Genomic DNA, 21055 nt, shown 5'->3' with positions numbered 1-21055 from the left:
GCAAAAGCAGCGTTTCCCTTCTGTTTTATTTATATCTCACATGATAAATGTTTGAGAACAGGGGCAATGTGCTCTTTTTTCTTTCTGGATACATTTTAGCACATCCTTTTTGTCTTCTCTGTGAACAAATGACACTGCCTCCTGCTTTGTCGGATCGTTGAGTCCATTTAGTTCAGCACTGTCTGCACAGACAGTGGCTCTTCCTAGTCCCACAGGCTGGAGGGGAGTGTCTGTCACAGTCCCCCCATCTGAAGACCCCCCCCCTATTTATTTGTAGGTGCCAGGGATTTGCATGAAAAACATGTGGTTTACCCTGAACTGTGATGCCTATTCTAAAACAGTCTGGGCATTGCACAGAAATAACTCGAAATGGCCCTTGACTGCAAGCTCATCCACCTAAAACCAGACGGTGGAAGGAGAGGAGACTTGGAAAAGAGAGAACCAGCGTAGCAATACTCACATACTTTTATTTCTATGCCAGCTTTTCACAGTTCAAACTATGCTCAAGGTGGCTTATAACATTAAAAAATACACAATTGCAAACAATGAATAAAAAATCAAAAAGTACGCCACCAAATTGAACAATTTCTGCATAAATCATAATAAGATCTAAAATATACAAAAAATTAATATCAAAAACAGCAGCAACATGACCTCCCCAGGAAGAAACCCCTAGAGAACCCAAGGTTCTGCTCAGCAGCCTCAGCTTTTGTAGCTGGAGTCAGTCAGGGCCCCATCCTCCCCAGGCCAGGGGGAAAGGCCTGCAAGGCAGGGAGCAGGTCTTCCCAGAGTCACAGCCAAGGTGGTCTCTGGTAGGAATGGAAAAGGAGCCCTGCAGGATCAGACCAAAGCAATCTAGAAAAGTTAAAGGCGATTGAGACAATGCCAAAATGCAGCTACCTTGTGATAACCACGTTGGTTGAAATCTTGCCCTCTGGGGCAACAAAAGTCCCTCCTGTTGTGCAGCCACCTTTACATACAGACTCATACTATGATGATGACGTATGTGGTCTCTTTAAGATGAATAGGATCTTAAGAGCAAGCCTGTCGATTTGCTTGTTCAGAGATGGTTCAGTTCAGTTGGTGGATGTTATGTGTGTGTGTGTGTGTGTGTGTGTGTGTGTGTGTTTGCTTGTTAATAAAACACCCATTCTAAATTATTACATTGATTCAGGAGCTTCATGTTGAAAACAACATATTGTATAGAATCATAGAATTGTAGCATTGGAAGGGACCCCAAGGGACATCTAGTCCAACCCCCTGCATTGAAGGAATCTCAGCTAAAGCATCTCTGATAGATGACCATTCAAAGAAGTAGAGTCCACCAACTCCCACAGGAGACTGTTCCATTGCCAAACAGCTCTTACTGTCAGAAAGTTCTTTCTGGTGTTTAGTCAGAATCTCCCTTCTTATAACTTGAAGCCATTGGTTCGAATCCTACCCTCCAGAGCAGGAGAAAAGAAGCTTGCTCTATCTTCCATGTGACAGCCCTTGAGATATGTGAAAAGACTATCATATCTCCTCTCAGTCTCCTTTTTCCCAGGCTAAACATACCCAGTTCCTTCAAGCGCTCCTCAGAAGGCTTGGTTTCCAGACCCTTGATCCTCTTGGTCTCCCTCCTCTGCACATGTTCCAGCTTGTGAACATCCTTCTTTAATTGTGGTTCCCAGATGTGGACACAGGATTCCAGGTGTGATCTGACCAAGGCGGAATAGAGTGGGACTATTACTTCCCAGAAGTGCAAGCTGGATTTAGAAGAGGCAGAGGAACCAGAGACCAAATTGCAAACATGCGCTGGATTATGGAGAAAGCTAGAGAGTTCCAGAAAGACACCTACTTCTGCTTCATTGACTATGCAAAAGCCTTTGACTGTGTCGATCACAGCAAACTATGGCAAGTTCTTAAAGAAATGGGAGTGCCTGATCACCTCATCTGTCTCCTGAGAAATCTCTATGTGGGACAAGAAGCTACAGTTAGAACTGGATATGGAACAACTGATTGGTTCAAAATTGGGAAAGGAGTACGACAAGGCTGTATTTTGTCTCCCTGCTTATTTAACTTATATGCAGAATTCATCATGCGAAAGGCTGGGCTGGATGAATCCCTAGCCGGAATTAAGATTGCTGGAAGAAATATCAACAACCTCAGATATGCAGATGACACAACCTTGATGGCAGAAAGTGAGGAGGAATTAAAAAATCTTTTATTGAGGGTGAAAGAGGAGAGCGCAAAATATGGTCTGAAGCTCAACATCAAAAAAACGAAGATCATGGCCACTGGTCCCATCACCTCCTGGCAAATAGAAGGGGAGGAAATGGAGGCAGTGAGAGATTTTACTTTCTTGGGCTCCATGATCACTGCAGATGGTGACAGCAGCCACGAAATTAAGAGACACCTGCTTCTTGGGAGGAAAGCAATGGCAAACCTAGACAGCATTTTAAAAAGTAGAGACATCACCTTGCCAACAAAGGTCCGTATAGTAAAAGCTATGGTTTTCCCAGTAGTGATGTATGGAAGTGAGAGCTGGACCATAAAGAAGGCTGATCGCCGAAGAATTGACGCTTTTGAGTTATGGTGCTGGAGGAGACTCTTGAGAGTCCCATGGACTGCAAGAAGATCAAACACATCCATTCTTAAGGAAATCAGCCCTGAGTGCTCACTGGAAGGACAGATCGTGAAGCTGAGGCTCCAATATTTTGGCCACCTCATGAGAAGAGAAGACTCCCTGGAAAAGACCCTGATGTTGGGAAAGATGGAGGGCACAAGGAGAAGGGGACGACAGAGGACGAGATGGTTAGACAGTGTTCTCGAAGCTACAAACATGAATCTGACCAAACTGCGGGTGGCAGTGGAAGACAGGAGTGCCTGGTGTGCTCTGGTCCATCGGGTCACGAAGAGTCGGACACGACTGAACGACTAAACAACAACAACAAATTACTTCCTTTGACCTGGACACTAAACTTCTGTGGATGCAGCCTAGAATAGTATTTGCTTGGTTGCTGCTGCACACTGAGTCACACATGAGTCACACTGTGGACTCATGTCAAGCTTGTGGTCCACTAAGACCCCTATGTCCTTTTCACATGTACTACTGGCAAGTCAGGTGTCCCCCATCTTATATTTAGGCAGCTGGTTCTTCCTGCCTAGGTGTAGAACCTTAAGGTAAAGGTAAAGGTACCCCTGCCCATACGGGCCAGTCTTGCCAGACTCTAGGGTTGTGCGCTCATCTCACTCTATAGGCCGGGAGCCAGCGCTGTCCGCAGACACTTCCGGGTCACGTGGCCAGCATGACAAGCTGCATCTGGTGAGCCAGCGCAGCACACGGAACGCCGTTTACCTTCCCACTGGTAAGCGGTCGCTATTTATCTACTTGCACCCAGGTGTGATTTCGAACTGCTAGGTTGGCAGGCGCTGGGACCGAGCGACGGGAGCGCACCCCGCCGTGGGGATTCGAACCGCCAACCATGTGATCGGCAAGTCCTATGCGCTGAGGTTTTACCTACAGCGCCACCCGCGTCCCACATTTGCACCAATGGAATTCATTTTGTTAGTTTTGGCTCAGTCCCCCAATTTTTTAAGGTCATCTTGAATCTGATTAACAGCTTCCTCGCGAAAATATCATGGGGATTTTGTCAAAAGCCTTACTGAAATCAATATACACTATGTTCACAATTCATCAGTGTTTTTGAATTAAACTAAATAGCTTTAATTGGATTTTGTTATGTATTGAAGTTCTCCCCCTGGCCACCAGGAGTATCGTGTATGTAGTTTTCACTCAGGTCCACGTCAGTTACTTTAGGCGGGAAACGCTGGGTTGTTGTTGCTACAATGTTGACAGCCGGCTGCCTATAAAAGCAGACTGGCTGAGCTGTTTGCTGTTCAGTTCTGTGACAGCTTACAAATAAAGAGTTGCTTTGGAGAATCTCTGCTTCGTCTGTTATGTCTATCCACTATCTAACAGATTTTGAGTTTGAAATTAATTGTTACTGATTTGAATTTTATTGTGTTATCGTTTACCTGAGTGTCTTGTGCAAACTGCTATTCTGAATAATGTCTTTGCCTAGGGGAGGGGGCACTGAGGATGGATTTATGGAACCAAGGGGGCACTGCCCTGAAAAAGTTTGGGAGCCACTGATTTAGATGCTTTCTGGCCTCCCAGCACCATGCCAGTTTCTCTGGAATGGAGGAGTCCAAAGCACTAGGGCGGATGCCAATAGCAGCACTTATTTGGGGGGCTTTGACTCACCTCCCAAACTTTGCCCATTGAATCACCTCCCCTGTGAGAAAGGAACGGAGTGATTTAACGGTCACCAGTTGCAATTTGTGCCTCGAGGTCACAGAGGCCACAGAATCAGTACTAAGATGCCATGTTGTCTGATGATCCATGCCTCACAGAAAATGCTACTGAGGTTTATAAAAAATATATGGAGGATTCTCTGAATCCAGGGCTCTGTTGGTGGGTGGGAAAGACAAGGAGCACCCAAGGGCCAAACTGAGCCCTTACGCTGGCATTTGGACACCCCCATTTCTCTCTCTTTGCACACTTTTTTTCTGGCTAGTAGTAAATTTAGGTCTCATTCCCAGTCTGCAAAAACAAATTTGCTTCTTGGCACATATAGCTGTGATTTACATGTACTTTGGTCCATTTCTGACAGCATTGGTTATGTTTATGTTCTGCCAAAGGATGGCAGAGAATAAACAGGTCTTGTCATTGTGAAAACATTTCCTCCCCCTGCCCCACAAAATGATGGAGTGTTTAGATCTGCAGCAAGTGAAGTCATTTGTATGAGGCAAAATGGAACAGTCTCTATGTGATAGTCCTTCACTCCCCACCCTGTGAAATGATTTCAAGGAACATCTCCTGTAATCCTAATAGGCTATAATAATAAACCTGATTATGTATTCAGTGCTGCTGAAGAAAATTACATTTTTCTTGTAGTGTATAGTAAGATGAGGGGGCTGATAACTTTGTTTTAGAATGATAAAATCACAGAACTGTGGAGTTGGAAGGGACCATCTTCTCCAGTAGGCTGTGATCTACTATCCAGTATCAAAAACTGGCAGGGATCTGCCACATTCTCCCATTGTCATTCTTCAACTTAAACATATTATATTTGGCTGGGGAAACCCAGCCAGATGGGCGGGGTATAAATAATAAATTATGATGATGATGATAAAAATAATAACAAATTATTACCCCCACATCAGCCCCCTCCCAGGGCCCTTGGCACACGCGGGAAGCCAACACACCCCGAATTTCCCCTTTACGGGGGCGGGCCTTACTTTCGAATAAACGCAGCTAGGCTGGAGCTGGAAGGGGGGGCGGGGAGGGGCGTCCTCGTCTCTCTCCATGCCCCCCTCCTTCCTGTGCCCCCCCCCCCGCAGCGCTGCAGCCTGCACGGAGCCTGTGCCTCCTCGGCCGCCCCCTCCCTGCCTGGGGCTGGGGCTTGCTGGGGGCGGAGGGAGGCGCCTGCCGCCTTTCCGGGGCGTGGAGGGAGCGGCGCTGCTGCAGCACCTGCCTGCTGGAGCGGGAAGGAGGCGCTAAAGGCGGCCACGAAGAGGCGGAGGCGGAGGCAGCGCCAGCCAGAGCGCTTGCTGCGGTGAGGCAGCGCGGCTAAGAGGAGCCTCGACCGGCCATGCCGCCTGCGGAGGGGCTTCGACCGCGATGAGGGGCCCCAGCAGCCATGGGCCATAGCTGTCAACTTTTCCCTTTTCTTGTGAGGAATCCTATTCGGAATAAGGGAATTTCCCTTAAAAAAAGGGCAATGTTGACAGCTATTCCATGGGCGAGGGGGGCCTTGGTTGTGTGGTCAACCAAAATCCATCCTGCGATCGACCGGTGGATCGCAATCAACACGTTGGACATGTTTGATCTAGTCCAAGCCCCTGCAATGCTGGAATGTCAGCTAAAGCATCCATGGCAGACGGCCACCCAGCCTCTGCTTTAAAACTTCCAAGAAAGGAGAGTCCACAACCTCCTGAATGTCGAAGAGTCCTTACTGTCAGGAAGTTCTTCCTGATGTGTAGTCAGAATCTCCTTTCTTGTAACTTGAATCCATTGGTTTGGGCCCTATTCTCCAGAGAAGAGAAAGCAAGCTTGGAACAAACCTGGATTTGCCTTCATTTTATAGTCTCATAAATAAATGTAATCTGATAGCTAAAATGAAAGGAGTTTGTGGCATCTTAATCTCTTTAGGTGATTGTGGTTTCTTCCTAAAGCACCTTTTATAAGGCACCATATGTTTCACTGTCAGTGAAAAAGGCATGTATGCCATCTGCTTCGGTGATTTAAAAAAGCACGTTTAGCAAAGGCTTGGAAAGGGAGCAAAATGTTTATACCTTTCTTGGCAGCCGGCTGACTGTTTTAACTGGGAATTCTGTCTCTAGGTCAGGGATAGGCATCAGTGGTGGAAATAAAAAACGGAAGGAAAGTCCTAAACAGGACTTTGTGTACAGTGGTACCTCGGGTTAAGTACTTAATTCATTCTGGAGGTCCGTTCTTAACCTGAAACTGTTCTTAACCTGAAGCACCACTTTAGCTAATGGGGCCTCCTGCTGCTGCCGCGCTGCCGGAGCACGATTTCTGTTCTCATCCTGAAGCAAAGTTGGGACTATTTCTGGGGTAGCGGAGTCTGTAACCTGAAGCATATGTAACCTAAAGCGTATTAAACCCGAGGTTCCACTGTATTCCACTTCTTATTTTTTGGCCAACCATATTCTATGACAGTCTCTCTCTCGCTCTCTCTCATGTGTGTCTGTTTCTATTTTGCATAAGTTCTGTTTTTGCTAGTGGAATGGGGTCAAGGAACTGAACAAGTCACCAAAGCCTCATCTCTAACTATTGAGGATCTTACGAAGTCCCCACCTGCAGTACAAAATTTCAGTAGTGCATCTCCACAACCATAAGGGGCTGGACACTTTGGAAAACAAGTTTTAAATTCTGAAGTGACTATGGCAGGGTTGGGTAACCTGTGTCCACCCAGATGATGTTGGAGTTAGGACAGCATGACTGGTTTCCTTGCACTGGGTGCAGCACCAAGGGGGAGGGTGCCTTGCCCTGTTCTGGGAAGGACCCATGAGGCTTTGACAGGTTCCTAGAGTCCTCCTGCCTCCTTCCCAAATCCTACTTAGTGCTTGCCCAGTGCCTCTCTTACCCAGCTTTAGGAAGGAGGCATGAAGGCTGGTGGGGAGTGGGTCATTAAATTTTGGTTTTGCACAGGGTGCCATATTGCCAAGGTCCACCCCTGATCTGGAGGGCCAAACATTAGGCAACTCTAGTGTAAGGTGTAGGACAGCTACCAAGTTGTAGTTGAACCATTTCCATATTTGTGTGTGTGGTGGGGAGACTTTGCTGTCTAGCTCAGGCCCCATCTCTTAATCAAGGAGAGTGATGGATAGGAAAGGCCTCAGGCTTCATGGTTGCCAGGGGAAAGACCTCAAGGCAGCTGGGGGGGGGGGGTCATTTGGCTCTTTGGCTGAAAGTGGAACAGTTGGTTTCTAAAGTACTGAAATTCCCAAGGATTAATGGGGATAAGCCATTTAAAAAACAAACAAACTTAAAATCTAAGCTAGCATTCCACAACCTGGTGTCTTCCAGATGTTTTGGATTACCACTCTCATCAGCTAGCATGGCCATGGTTCAGGGAAGATAAAAACTTTCACCTCAATAAGATCTGGAGGGCAGCAGGTTGGGGAAGGCAGATCCAAATTATGGCCCTGTTCAGATGCAATTGGAAAGTACAATTGCCCTTTGCATGTGCTCTGGGTTCCCAGACTTTGGGCTTCCACAGTGCTCAGTGATGCTCTGAACTTGGGGAGACCATAGCTTGTTTGAATTATAAGGGTGAAATTAAAGTAGATTACGGTTCTGAGCAAGCTTATTGAAAATGATGAATTTAAGCCCCTTTATTTCAGTGGGATTACTCAGAGTGCAACTACTGCTGGAGAATATTCAAAAAATGAAATTGATTCCTCTTCCTCACCACCCAAAAAATACAAAATGGGTCTTTTGTTTATGAATGGGACATTGGAAAGAAGATTTTGCTGCAGTCTGAAGAAGAAGAAGAAGAGTTTGGATTTGATATCCCATTTTATCACTACCCGAAGGAGTCTCAAAGCGGCTCACATTCTCCTTTCCCTTCCTCCCCCACAACAAACACTCTGTGAGATGAGTGGGGCTGAGAGACTTCAGAGAAGTGTGACTGGCCCAAGGTCACCCAGCAGCTGCATGGGGAGGAGCAGAGACGCGAACCCGGTTCCCCAGATTATGAGACCACCGCTCTTAACCACTACACCACACTGGCTATGAATCAAGCTTCTTTGGTATCAGAGGCGGAGCTAGCTGCTCTGGCACCCAGAGGGGCGCACATGCTGTGCACCCGGGGTGGGGAGGGGCGAGCCGGAGTGAGCATCCCGGGGGGGGGGTGCTGCCGCACCCCCTTCCTCCTCCAGTTTGGTATTCAGAGTTATTCAACTCTTCCTTTTGAAGAAGAAGAAAAAAAATCAAAGAGAGAACTTCTTGGCGAAGAAGGCAAGGAAAAGGCAGCAGCAGCTTTTAATGTCCTTGAATGTAAGTGATGAGAGGCCCCCTCTCCAAAACAGGCTTTGTAGAGATTTTTAATTAGAAATCTCAAATATTTCCCCTAAAGCATAAATTAGTTTGGTGTTAAGCTGACAAAATATCACCAGCCCCTTCCTCTTTCTCTCATGTCTTCCCAGTTTATTCTAATTAGCGTAATCCTTCATAGTTTAGGAGCATGTGAATTATTTATTTATTTGGCAAATACTGCAAGCTGTGAGGTGCAGCTTAGGCACTGGAATGAAGATAAGAGAGAGGATGAGGGGATCCTAAGCTTGCTCAGATACCACACCCCTTGTCCCCTGGGAAAGTCTTCAGTGGCCTCCTCACCCCGGCTGAGAAGCAGGAGGCCTGCAGATTGTGAAACCAGCTGGTGGGCCTGACTTTGCTGGGCACTGAGAATGCCCTTCTCCTCACAATTCTCAGTTTCATGATCCTGTTTTTGCTGCCTGCCTGGGATTTCAAAAGCAGGAGGTTGGCAAACACCCAGAAGAGCACCAAGCCCAGGTGCCGGGTCAAGCCTTGGTGGGTCTTGTGCAGGGCTGCTGAGCAGAGTGGCTCAGTCGGATGGGCTGAGGGAGCCCCCTGGACTTTTCCATCTGTCTCTCTGACTCCCACCCCAGACCCTCTTTGCTGCAGGTTGCCTTGCTTAGGCTGATTGTCAGTGCAAGCGTGTTCAGCATCTGCACTGGCATTTTGGCACATCTTGGCAGGAGTACTGTTTGTTCATTCAGGAAGCATCCCTGACTCTCTGGAGTTCAGATCCCAGAAACTGCTGCATTATGACAAGGCAAGTACCTCAAGTTGTTGCCCTAACTGGCACTGAGCCCTAGGCTTTGACTCTCTTCCTCTGTGAGCTCTTCTCAGAAATGAAACCATTCTGTGAGACCCTCAGACTGCTATTCACACCTATTAAGATTTTTTTTAATGAATTGTATTATTTATTTATTTTATTTTAAAATAATTCTTATTAGTTTTTTACACAAAAATTGACATTATTCAATTCACTTTCGGTATAATAATTTCTTACATTTTGACTTCCCATCGTTACATCTGTGATGTTCCTGTTGTATTCCTTTATCAGCTGCTATAACTACCATTTATTTTCTATTGTATTATAACTTATATTATAGTCATTTATTTATTCTCCTTCCTCTGCCTGTTACCTCCTTCCTGTATGCAATTTCATTTGACAGTAGTTTTGTTTCTCAAATAGTCTGAAAAGAACCTCCACTTTTCAACAAAGTTCTCATCTTTTTGATCTCTTAGTTTTGCTGTCAACTTCACCATCTCTGCATAGTCCATTAACTTTAAATGGACTGTTCTTTTCACTGAACATAAGAAGTCCCAAATGCTGCAACCTGTCCTTATGGTCTCCTCTTCCTCCACAACTGGCCGCTTTGACTTGGAGGTCTGGCTGCCTTGAAGGTTCTGCTCATCTGATTTCTTTGTACTGATGGAAAGGAGGTAAAAGGGTGACAGCTTCTGGTTTGGGGGGGACTGTTTGGCGGTATGTAGACTTGGCACATTTCAAAAAGTAACATTCCTGACACCCCCAAAGTTCTTGAGAAGGTCTAGAGGTGGGCTCAAAGCCATGCCACCATCTTCAGAATACCTGGAGAGGGGCCTGTGCGCAGGGGAGCAGGACTGAGAGCTGCTGGGCAGGGAGGAAGAAGCCGCGGGTGAGAAGGTGGTGACGGCCCAGAATGGCAGCAGGATACAGCCCCGGTCTCAGCGGAGCCCCCACCCCACGCGCAAGGGACAGAGCGCAAAGGCTGCGCTGGAGCAGCAACACCAGAGGCTGGCAGGTGGGGAGGAGACCTGGAGACCTCCGGGGGAGAAGGACCGAAGAGGCCCTCAAGGAGGGGAGACCATCCCCTCGCCGCCCACCCCGGGAGCCCAGAGAGAGAGAGAGGGGGCGCCCCATGCCTGGCACAGGCCCTCCCCGCCAAGCACTTCGCTTTGCCCATGTCTGCATGTGTCCCCCGCTCTCTCTTCCCTCCAAAGGGCAGGGCCAAAGCGGTGGGCCAAGCAGATGCTCCAGGAGGGGGAGGACGGGGCAAAAGGGATGCTGACGGTGCCTGAAACAAGAAAGAAAGGCTCGGTAGCACACACACACACACACACACAACCAGAAAACCTAAGAAAAACCTGGGTTGCCATATGTGTGGGAAATTCCAGACATCTATTAAAATTCAAATATTACCCCAGTTGCCATTTTAGGCGTCCAATTTCCGTACATGTCTGGAATTTTTCAGACGTATGGCAGCCCTAGACAGTGTGCGCCTGATGTCTGCTAAACACCATCTTTAACGTATCAATTGTGCTTTAGGAAACCCGAGAATACAATTAGGAGAAAGCAAAAGTCAGCATTTAAAGCCTAAGAATACAGTACTTGTATTTGCCACCTTATTTATCTTCTCTCAATCCCCTCACCATGCACTTCTTAATTTGTACTGACCAACTTTCCCTAACCTGGTGCCCTTTGGGCATTTCACCCCATTGCCTGTGCTTCTGGGGACTGACGGAAGTTGTATTCCTGAAACATCTTGAGGGCTCCAGGTTGGTGTGTTTTTAATTCTTATGAGTTTTTCTCACCTGTCCACTTTATGGGCCAATGGTGGGCTCCATACAGAATGAATATAATGTATGAAAGCAACATATTTAAACACTTACCTGAAATAGTAACAGCTCTACAGATGGGGAGGGGCATTTCCTTCCACCTCAAAGGCTCCCCACCTTGACTCATTGGTGGAAGATTTACGATGGCTGAGCCTCACCCCCTTTGGAGGGGAAAGCATTCTGCAGTCTGGGGTGTGTGTGTGTGTGTGTGTGTGTGGAGGGTAGCCTCCATAGGGTGTGTCACGCACCACAGTCTCTTGAGCTTCACAGGGCAGAGGTGCTGCTAAGAGGGCCTCCACTGTCCGTCTGTGTGGAAGGAAGCACCCCTTCAGCTATTTGAGGGTATTGACACTTGCTGCACTGGTCCCATAATGCAAGAAGGTGAGATCTTGCATCAAACCCAACTTACTGTTGCTGCTGGTATCACAAACTTGGCCACTTTCAGACAGAATGAGAAGATGGCTGATGATGAAGCATAGGCTGGAGGCCCTTGCTCTGGACTGGGTGCAATTCAGACATACCAGACTGTTTATCTGGAAGTCTTGAGAAAGTCACTTTGGATGTTGCAGGGTGGCCTGGAGGCTTTCCCCCAGCAATTAACTGAAACTTCAGCTGATCCATGATTGGCAATTTCAGTTTGCCAGGTTGCAATTTAAAGGTACTATTTATTAGCCTATTTTGGCTCTGGTGTGCTTCTATAATAAGGAACAGGGGAGAGGAATTATTCGCCATGGTCTTTATTTTTAAGAATAAACAGTAGGGTTTGGATAGGAGTGTAAGCAAGAAACCTTATCCCTTATATACTCATTAGATCCTTGCATGCTGCAGGAGAGTTTCTCCTTTGAGTTCCAAAGATCTCAGGAGCCCACTCTGCAGCAACTTGGAGCAGGGCTTTTAGTGTGGCTGCCCCTGCTCTGCGGAACAACAGCCCTGTCCAGATGCATTTTGTGCTGTTTGGTGACTGTTCTGTGGTGGTTTTTATTACATTTTGTACATTGCCTTGGGACATATGTGGAATAATAAGAGGACAGTGGCTACAGATGTTTTATTACATATGTCAACAGAAAGGAGGGCAGCTGACTGAGTCACTGTGTGGAGCACCCTTTGCCCACTTGGTGCCCTCCTTATATTTTGGACAACCACTCACGTCCAGGCTTGCTGGGCTGAAGGGACCTAAATGTCTGGAGGATCCCAGGTAGGCAAAGGCTGCTCTGGAAGGACTCTGTACTGTAAAATAGTAACAAGACAAGAAGTGGCAGACAGTCTGGTATGGCAAGGCAGCTACAGAGATTGTTCCTCTTTTGTGTTGTTGGTTGTTGCGCTCCTGCGTTAACCAGGAAAAACAAACATATCATATTTAAGAAACACTTTAAGCTTTTGGGAATATGCAAATGGATTTGATCAGCTGGAAGACAGATAATTAATCAGCTAAAATATATTTAATTGGCTGTCAGACCTAAACACTGTACATTTCTAGGCTTGTGATGAATACTGCTTGTGTCAGCCTAGAGGGAGGGGAGAGCGAGACAAGGAGACCAGTTGACAGAGTGAGGGAGAAATGAGTGATGCTAGAATATTTGTGCATGATGGATGTGCTCACAAGGCAGCAATAGTGGATGGAAGAGGAGGTGGGGAGGAGAGAGACAAATGAAGAGCTCTCTCCCCCCCCCTTGCTCTCCCCTCCCTCTTTCCCTCTTCTCAGGTTGAGTGTGTTGGAATTTGCCAGCATGGGCTGGGATCTGTTGTTGAAGAGACTATTTTTTCTCTCTCTGTACTATATCTGCACTACTGCGTCACCATCCTCTTTTCACTGCCTGTTTCCCAAGGTCTAAAGAGAAAGGAGGAGGGAAAAGGTAGAAGCGGGAGGGAAACGTATCTCCGCAATAAATGACTTTTGGGCGGAAGGGACGGCCTGGGGGGGGGGGAGTGCGACAGTTTTTCCACCAAAGGGGAAAAATGTGATTTAAAACAATGGAATGATTTTGAGCAAAGTAGCATTGGAGAGACACTGAGAAGAACAATGTGGAGGTTTTAAAGAACAGAAGTTAGAGTAAAGCAGGGATGGGTGAATGCTGAGAGGTTAGGAGTTTTTTAAGCCAACTCTAACAAGAAGAAATAGCACAGATGGGTACAATACAAAAGCTAACACAGCTGAGCTTTTCCAAGCTCCCTTCTGACTGTACTCAAACCTGGTTTGAAACTGCCACTTTACCCTTCTCAGCAACCCTCCAACTATCTTTACCTTTGTGATTGTGTAAAACCACCAATTTCCCCCTCTGTGTTGCTCCCAGTCTAATAAAAGGTCAAGGGACCCCTGACCATTAGGTCCAGTCGCGGCCAACTCTGGGGTTGCTGCGCTCGTCTCGCTTTATTGGCCGAGGGAGCCAGCTTACAGCTTCCGGGTCATGTGGCCAGCATGACTAAGCCGCTTCTGGAGAACCAGAGCAGCGCACAGAAACGCCGTTTACCTTCCCACTGGAGCGGTACCTATTTATCTACTTGCACTTTGACGTGCTTTTGAACTGCTAGGTTGGCAGGAGCTGGGAGGGAACAACGGGAGCTCACCCCGTTGTAGGGATTCAAACCGCTGACCTTTTCATTGGCAAGTCGTAGGCCACCCGCGTCCCACCCCAGTCTAATACATGAATGTAAAAGACCTCTATCTGAAATGCTCTGGAGAGCCACTGCTCTGGAGAGCCAGTGTAGACAACCCTGAGCTAGAGGGCCCAATGGTCTGACTTACTGCGTGGCAGGACAAAGAGAAGGCGACTCGCACGTCTTCAAGAGCAAGAGTCTGGTGTTTAAGAGCGGCGGGAGAAGGAGAGCCCAGGTAGGAGAATTAGCTCAAAGGAGGTTGCTGTTGATGAACAGAGGGACTGAGGAGATGTGTGAGAAAGTACCAAAGCCAGTCAAGAAGGGGTGGTGAGACTTAAAGGGAAGAATAAGTTTCCACTTGTCTAATTCTGGTCTAGGTCATTACGTGGCACTTGCCATCTTTTGTGTGGCAAAGAAGATGGTGGTGGTGGTTGTTGTAACCCATCTATTTCCTCAGGGTAATGTTAAGGGGACTGTCTAAATTGAAACCCTGACCAGGTAAAGGTTGCCGAGTGAAGTTGTGTCTTTGGCAGGCAGGTTGAATTATCCATCAGCCTTTTCTTCCCCTGACATTTTGTGAAGGAGCAAAGGGGAGAAGCTGTTCTCATTTTTCACTGGGCTAAGACGTCCGGGTTTCTAAATGCAGGTCAGCAGCCTGTGACAGAGGGCAGAAAGTAATTAAACGTAAACCTGTCCTGGTTGAATTTCTGCAGCTGTCAAGCTGTAAAGTTCGCCAGCTCATGTTGTCTGCAGGTTTTAAAATTCCAGGGCTTGGAGCTTGTTGGGCTTATATGAACTCTGGGACACTTGCTGCAGACATTTTGCTTGCCCTCAGCAATAATTAATCCCCACCTCACCCCGGCCCGACTTTGGAGGCAGTTGTGTTTTGGCTTCCAAAGCAAAAGGGAGATACTTTTGTTTCATCCACCTGCATGGAAAAGGGGATGAATTGGCCTCGAGCAGCTGGGATCCTGCCCCCTTTACTGCCTAATGCATTGGGTCTAATGAGCTGACCCTGGGTTGTAGTAGCTATCCCAGGCTTCCTCAACCTCGGCCCTCCAGATGTTTTTGGCCTACAACTCCCATGATCCCTAGCAAGCAGGACCAGTGGTCAGGGATGATGGGAATTGTAGTCTCAAAACATCTGGAGGGCCGAGGATGAGGAAGCCTGTTCTAGAAGTTCTGTGATAGAGAAGGCTTCTTACTTCTTCTCAGCTGTGGAATTGCATCTTTTTGAAGTCAAGTCATCTTGAGTTCCTTATAGTAGTCTTTAACACATGGCGTGCCTTTAAGTTAGGTTTGACAATTCGATAATAATAATAATAATAATAATAATAATAATAATATATACCCTGCCCATCTGGCTGGGTTTCCCCAGCTACTCTGGGCAGCTCCCAACCAAATATTAAAAACACAATACAGCATTAAACAATCTCTTGATATGTTGCTGTTATCTGCAAATATGGCTATAATTGTTTTCATGTTTAAATCATTTACCAGCTAGGCCTACTATATGTCGGCATTGGTCTCTGATCTCAGGGCACAGCTTTTGAGCAGCGCATGGCACCAATAGCTCCCAGTCAGACATTGCCACTCCGACTGGTGTGCGTGGCCAGTTTTTCTGGCCCCAGGAATCAGAGCCCATTGTACTGTTTAAACAGCAAATGCCTGGATTCCACAGAGGAGGCAAACCTATGCCAGGGCAACCTTCATGTTTGGACATGTGGGTTTTTGTTTTTGCTTGTTCTGCAAGATTCTGATTGGGAAAGGACTGCGGCTCAGTGGTATGCAAAAGGTCCAAAGTGCCTGGCATCTAAAGGTCGGACTGGGAGATCCCGCTGCCTGAAACCTTGAAGAGTTATTGCCAGTTGGAGGAGAAATTTCTGAGCTAGGTGGGCGTCCCTGAGCGAGGTGGATCAATGGTCTGAGCTCAGTACAGTGGTACCTCTGGTTGCGAACGGGACCCCTTCTGGTACTTCTGGGTCGCCGCAGGACGTATCCTGAAAGTATGTAACATGAAGTGGACGTAACATGAGGTATGACTGTATAAGGCAGCTTCCTGTACTTGTCATGTTGTGTAGACCAAAAATCCTGGAGAGCAGCTGCCAGTCAGTGTAGACAGTACTGAGTTACATGGATCCATGGTGTGACTTTCTATAAAGCAGCTTCCCATGTAAATGATTAAAGACCATCTTCCTTTTTCACAGCTTCCTGTGCTCCTACACAGAATTCATGCTGATAATCTACTTCCTAGGCAAATGACTGTGGAGAATCTTTTCAAAATGCGTTTTCGCTTCTAGAAGAGTTTGTCTGTCAGAGGTCATTGACTGATACCCTGCACAAATTGCATTCCCCTTCTCTCTGGATATGGATGGCTCTCAACCTTCCCTTTGTGGGTCAACCAACCTCCATTTTCATGCTCTTCCTTTCCCCCATTTAGCCTAAAGCTTTCACCTTCTCTGAAGCCACAGGAATAATTTAGCTGCTGCTCACAATGGCATGGCACATGAACAGCCAGTTGGAAAGAGGGCACAGAGGCTTCCATTGTCAACACGCCTGTGGCTTCCCAAGAGGAGGTGGTTTCCTGTGCATCTTGGGGACTGAATATTAAAGGGATTTGGAACGATGAAAGAAGAAACATGTGAGATGTACCTTAAGACATTTCACTTCTTTGGACATTGCTCTGCAGAGTGAGGCAAAAATCAGGGGGAAGAAGGTGCAGTGACTGCTTAAAAAAATAAATCCCATTTCTTTCTTTTTATTCCCAAAGTAAAAAAATTATATATTTGTTGTGGCAAATCTATGTCTCAAATAAAGCAGCTGTGTGAACAGTTCCCACTGGTTTGTGGAGAAAGAAACAAATAACCTATGACCTGGGAAAGACCTTGAGCAGTCCAGCGTAGGGCCAGGCTGCTGTGCATGCAGAAGGGCCACAGGATTGATCCCCAGGAAGGGGAAAGACTCCTGTCTGAAACTGGAGAGCCGCTGCCAGCCATTGTTGATATCACTGGGCTAGATGGACCCATGATCAGCGGTGGTGTCATGGTACTCCTCTAAGGGAGAAGGTGTGCCTTATGGGGAAGGTATGGGGAGCGCTTTCAGTTACAGCTCCTGCTTCGTAGGAAATGAAACTTGCAAACAAAGGGAACTAGGTTCTTACAGGAGCAAATGGCATAGACAGGCGCGAGTTTCAGGTGGCATGCTCTTTTCTCATTTATTTGTTTCTACAACGGAACAGCTTGAGGTTACTGGTCAGGGTTTGGGGCCAGGATATCTCTGATGGACAGCCTTTCCCCACATGGAACATAGGTTATGTAAATTGTGTTGCCATGACGTTATTTTGCTCCCTTTATTTCAACGCAAAGCATCAACAACAGTGAATTGTGATTGTATTCAATGGATTGATTTCTGTACTGGACATAGAATGAATAAGCATCCACCTGCAATTTCTGTCCCTATTTCCATTAGGATTCTCTGGATTTTCTGGGACACAAAGCAGGGCTTTCTTGGATGTGGCACCCAGATTATGGAACTCCCTCCTTACAAAGAGGCCTGCTTTGTCCCCTCATGGTTGGCCTTCCCCCCCACATAAGTACAGGCGGCAAACATTTGGAGCATGTCCAGCTGACGTGTGGGTCCTTTTGGACCCAGAAGAAGGCAGAATGGGTGGTGGGGAGTGTTATGGGGGTGTGGCGTAAAGTAATGGGGCAGGGTGTGCTTATTTGTTCTCCACTGACATGCGCAGCAGCCAGGATTGGAATGCCTGCGCAACTTGGTCACCACCTGTAGTGAAGATGTTTTGATTTTGACAGGCCTTTCCTTTGAATGAAATTTTACTCCAACTGTGATTGTGTGTTTTTTTAAAAAATTGGTTGTATCCAGTCCTGACATGGTTGTTATTAGTATTGTGGTTTTAGATATAGGTATGGTAGGTAGGTAGATGTGTGTGGATAGGAGGTATCTATCCATCCCTAGGTATGCAGAGGTAGAGATATACAGGGTTTTGTTTAGGGTTACTTTCATTTTGACTCACGAAAATCACTGGGAAAGGAAATGAAGCCGCCATTGGGGGTGGTAACAATGAAACTGACCAATCACCATGCTAGATTCCAACTCCTACTTCACACATTAAACGCTGGCTTCCGTCTGAGACTCAGGAAACACCATGACAGGAAATGAGGCCGCCATCAGGGGTAGCAACAGAACTGATGATTCACCGTCAGTTTTTAGTTTCTTCTCATGTTAGATTCACAAAATGTTTCGGGGTATGCATACCCCTGCATCTCTCCAGAAAAAAACACTGGTTGTTATAAGTTGTGATGTATGTTGTACAGGAATACAGGGTTTCATAGAGTCATAGAATTGTAGAGTTGGAAGGGACCCCAAGGGCCATCTAGTCTATCCCCCTGCAGTGCTGGGATCTCAGCTATAGCATCCCTGACAGATGGACACCCAACCTCTGCTTCAAAACCTCCAAGGAAGGAGAGTCCACACCCTCCCAGGGGAGACGGTTCCACGGTCAAACAGCTCTTACCCCCAGAGAGTTCTTCCTGATGTTAATATTATTATGGGCTCTCATATATGGAAACACAGAAGTTACAGGCAACAGAATCATAGCTGTGTCCCCCTTAGAGAATGAGTGGAAACAAAATGAATGAATAAAATAATAATGAAATTAATGATGTTGTTAATTATCAAAATTAAGAAATGGCTTCCCCCCTTTAACATTTCTGTTTTAATGGGGAACGATGCATCTTTTACATCAGTGAACCATTTGTTAAAGGTGCAACCCTTGTGAGAATCACAACCCCTCTTTTCTCTTCTGGCTGATGAATGCTGTCCACCCTGCAATGCCAACGCTTTGGCAGTCAGAAAGATCTGTGAGTGTAGCTGGGAAGATTTTGAACGTTGCTCACCAAGGACTTTCAAAAAGCAATCTGCTAACAAGCAGCCTCTTTCCCCCTTAAGCTGTGAAGCTTGTCTTATGCCATCTGGAACTGGAGCACAAACAGCACTGGAAAGGCAAGGAGAGTTTGGGAGCTTTTAAAACTTCTTTTAAAAAAATAAAATGTGTGCATTCTGGAGAGCCTCCCCAGCTGCTTGGTATTTTGCTGCTTGTTGTAGCCGGCTTGGCTGGAAGGGATCCTGGAGCATGCCCAGAGCCTTTTATGAAGCTAGTAAACCACCGAGTGAATCTTGGACTGCCAGAACTAACGGATTAGAAAATGGAGCTTCTGGTCGATGAAGCTGTGATTGTGAAACATTCAAGCTCCATGTGCAGAGCCTGATGCCTTATAGTACAGTGGTACCTCGGGTTAAGTACCGTATTTTTTGTTCTATAAGACTCACTTTTTCCCTCCTAAAAAGTAAGGGGAAATGTGTGTGTGCCTTATGGAGCGAATGCAGGCTGCGCAGCTATCCCAGAAGCCAGAACAGCAAGAGGGATTGCTGCTTTCACTGCGCAGCGATCCCTCTTGCTGTTCTGGCTTCTGAGATTCAGAATATTTTTTTTCTTGTTTTCCTCCTCCAAAAACTAGGTGCGTCTTGTGGTCTGGTGCGTCTTATAGAGCGAAAAATACGGTACTTAATTCGTTCCAGAGGTCCGTTCTTAACCTGAAACTGTTCTTAACCTGAAGCACCACTTTAGCTAATGGGGCCTCCTGCTGCTGCTGCTGCTACTGCCATGCCGCCAGAGAACGATTTCTGTTCTCATCCTGAAGCAAAATTCTTAACCTGAGATACTATTTCTGGGTTAGCAGAGTCTGTAACCTGAAGCGTATGTAACCTGAAGCGTATGTAATGGGGAAGAGTTCCAAACTCAGAAGCAACACCAATTTTTCATGTGTGTGTACCCAAACATAAACTTTTCAGTATACTATATTTATTTTACATATTTAAATTCTTACCTGGCTTCTAGGAAGCTCAGGGCAAGTATGCACATTTCTCGCTTATTGTGGTTAATTGAAGAGTAGAATGGATTTCAGGGGTCAGAATCATTGAGTGCCTGTCAACACCCACAGTTCTCCAGGGGGCCCACTGCTCCCCCCCAAACCTACAGATCCAACTGTCCCTGCTCCCCCTGCCTTCTCTGGCATGCAAGATGTGACTCAAGTGAGAGCATCCTTCTCTTGGCTTGTTTCTCCTCTCTCTGTCCTTATACATGCTGGGTAGGGTCTCATAGGCATAGAACAAGTGAATAGGCAGCGGAAGGAGAAGTGAGGACCCACTAAAGACACACTGTTGTATCTTGTCCACAGACACTCACCTGGGGCTGACGCAGACATGTATCATGCTGACAGCCTGATCAGACTGAAGTCCAGAAGCTGCAGTTTCCCACTGCATTTGAACACAAAATCATGGGTTGTTTTTCACTTGCAAACCAGGCCCAACAAGCCAGCAACAGGATCCATTTAAGGATTTGTTGGGGGAAAGCAACCCACAACCCTGGTTTTAGACTTCATGGGAAGCTGTGCTTAATTTTGGCTTGTTTCTCCAACTTATGCCATGGAGGAAGTGATGGGGGCATACAATGGAATGCTGTTAATGCCCCCCAAATTGTCAGTTTACCATGACACCTGAACACAACCATGGTTTTCATATCTGCTTAAAGCTTTCATTAGGTTTTCTTCACTGACTCTTGGGAATAAAACATTAAAACTACCTGCAAAGCAATTGAGCCATTTTGTGTTGGGTATTTAGCACACAGTGGTTTCCTTCTGTTTTAGAGGCTGCTGCACCCAGGGGGGTTCAAAACATTAGCCCAGGAAACTGAAACATAAGATGTGGGGGCAGAAATCAGAAACTTAGCAAAATTATGATGCCCTTCTACTTGGTTAAGAATTTGGGTGGGGAAAACGTGAATAGTGTTCACTATAGTGTATACTGTATATCAGTGAATGGGACGCGGGTGGCGCTGTGGGTTAAATCACTGAACCTAGGGCTTGCCAATCAGAAGGTTGGCAGTTCGAATCCCCGCGACGGGGTGACCTCTCTTTGCTCTGTCTCAGCTCCTGCCAACCTAGCAGTTCGAAAGCACGCCAAAGTGCAAGTAGATAAATAGGTACTGCTCCAGCGGGAAGGTAAACGGCATTTCCGTGCGCTTCTCTGGTTCGCCAGAAGTGGCTTAGTCATGCTGGCCACATGACCCGGAAGCTGTACGCCGGCTCCCTCGGCCAATAAAGCGAGATGAGTGCCGCAACCCCAGAGTCGGCCATGACTAGACCTAATGGTCAGGGGTCCCTTTACCTTTACATCAGTGAA

General features: G+C 46.7%; 1 protein-coding gene across 5 annotated transcripts in view; it reads left to right on the top strand.

The window, feature by feature from the left end:
• APBA2 (amyloid beta precursor protein binding family A member 2) overlaps positions 1–21055 on the top strand; it is a 100806-nt gene that overhangs the window by 18371 nt on the left and 61380 nt on the right. The window contains exon 2 of one of the 5 annotated variants that reach the window (XM_083412760.1): positions 9202–9368. The exons of the other annotated variants lie outside the window; for them this stretch is intronic. The gene's annotated coding sequence lies outside the window, so the exon portion shown is untranslated. The remainder of the gene's footprint in view (positions 1–9201; positions 9369–21055) is intronic. 5 annotated transcript variants of the gene reach the window in all.

This window comes from Podarcis tiliguerta (genome assembly GCF_965153285.1).
Source record: "Podarcis tiliguerta genome assembly, chromosome: 14".
Taxonomy (NCBI): Eukaryota; Metazoa; Chordata; class Lepidosauria; order Squamata; family Lacertidae; genus Podarcis; species Podarcis tiliguerta.
Note: the sequence above shows the minus strand (reverse complement) of the source record. Positions and strands in the feature narration are given on the sequence as shown.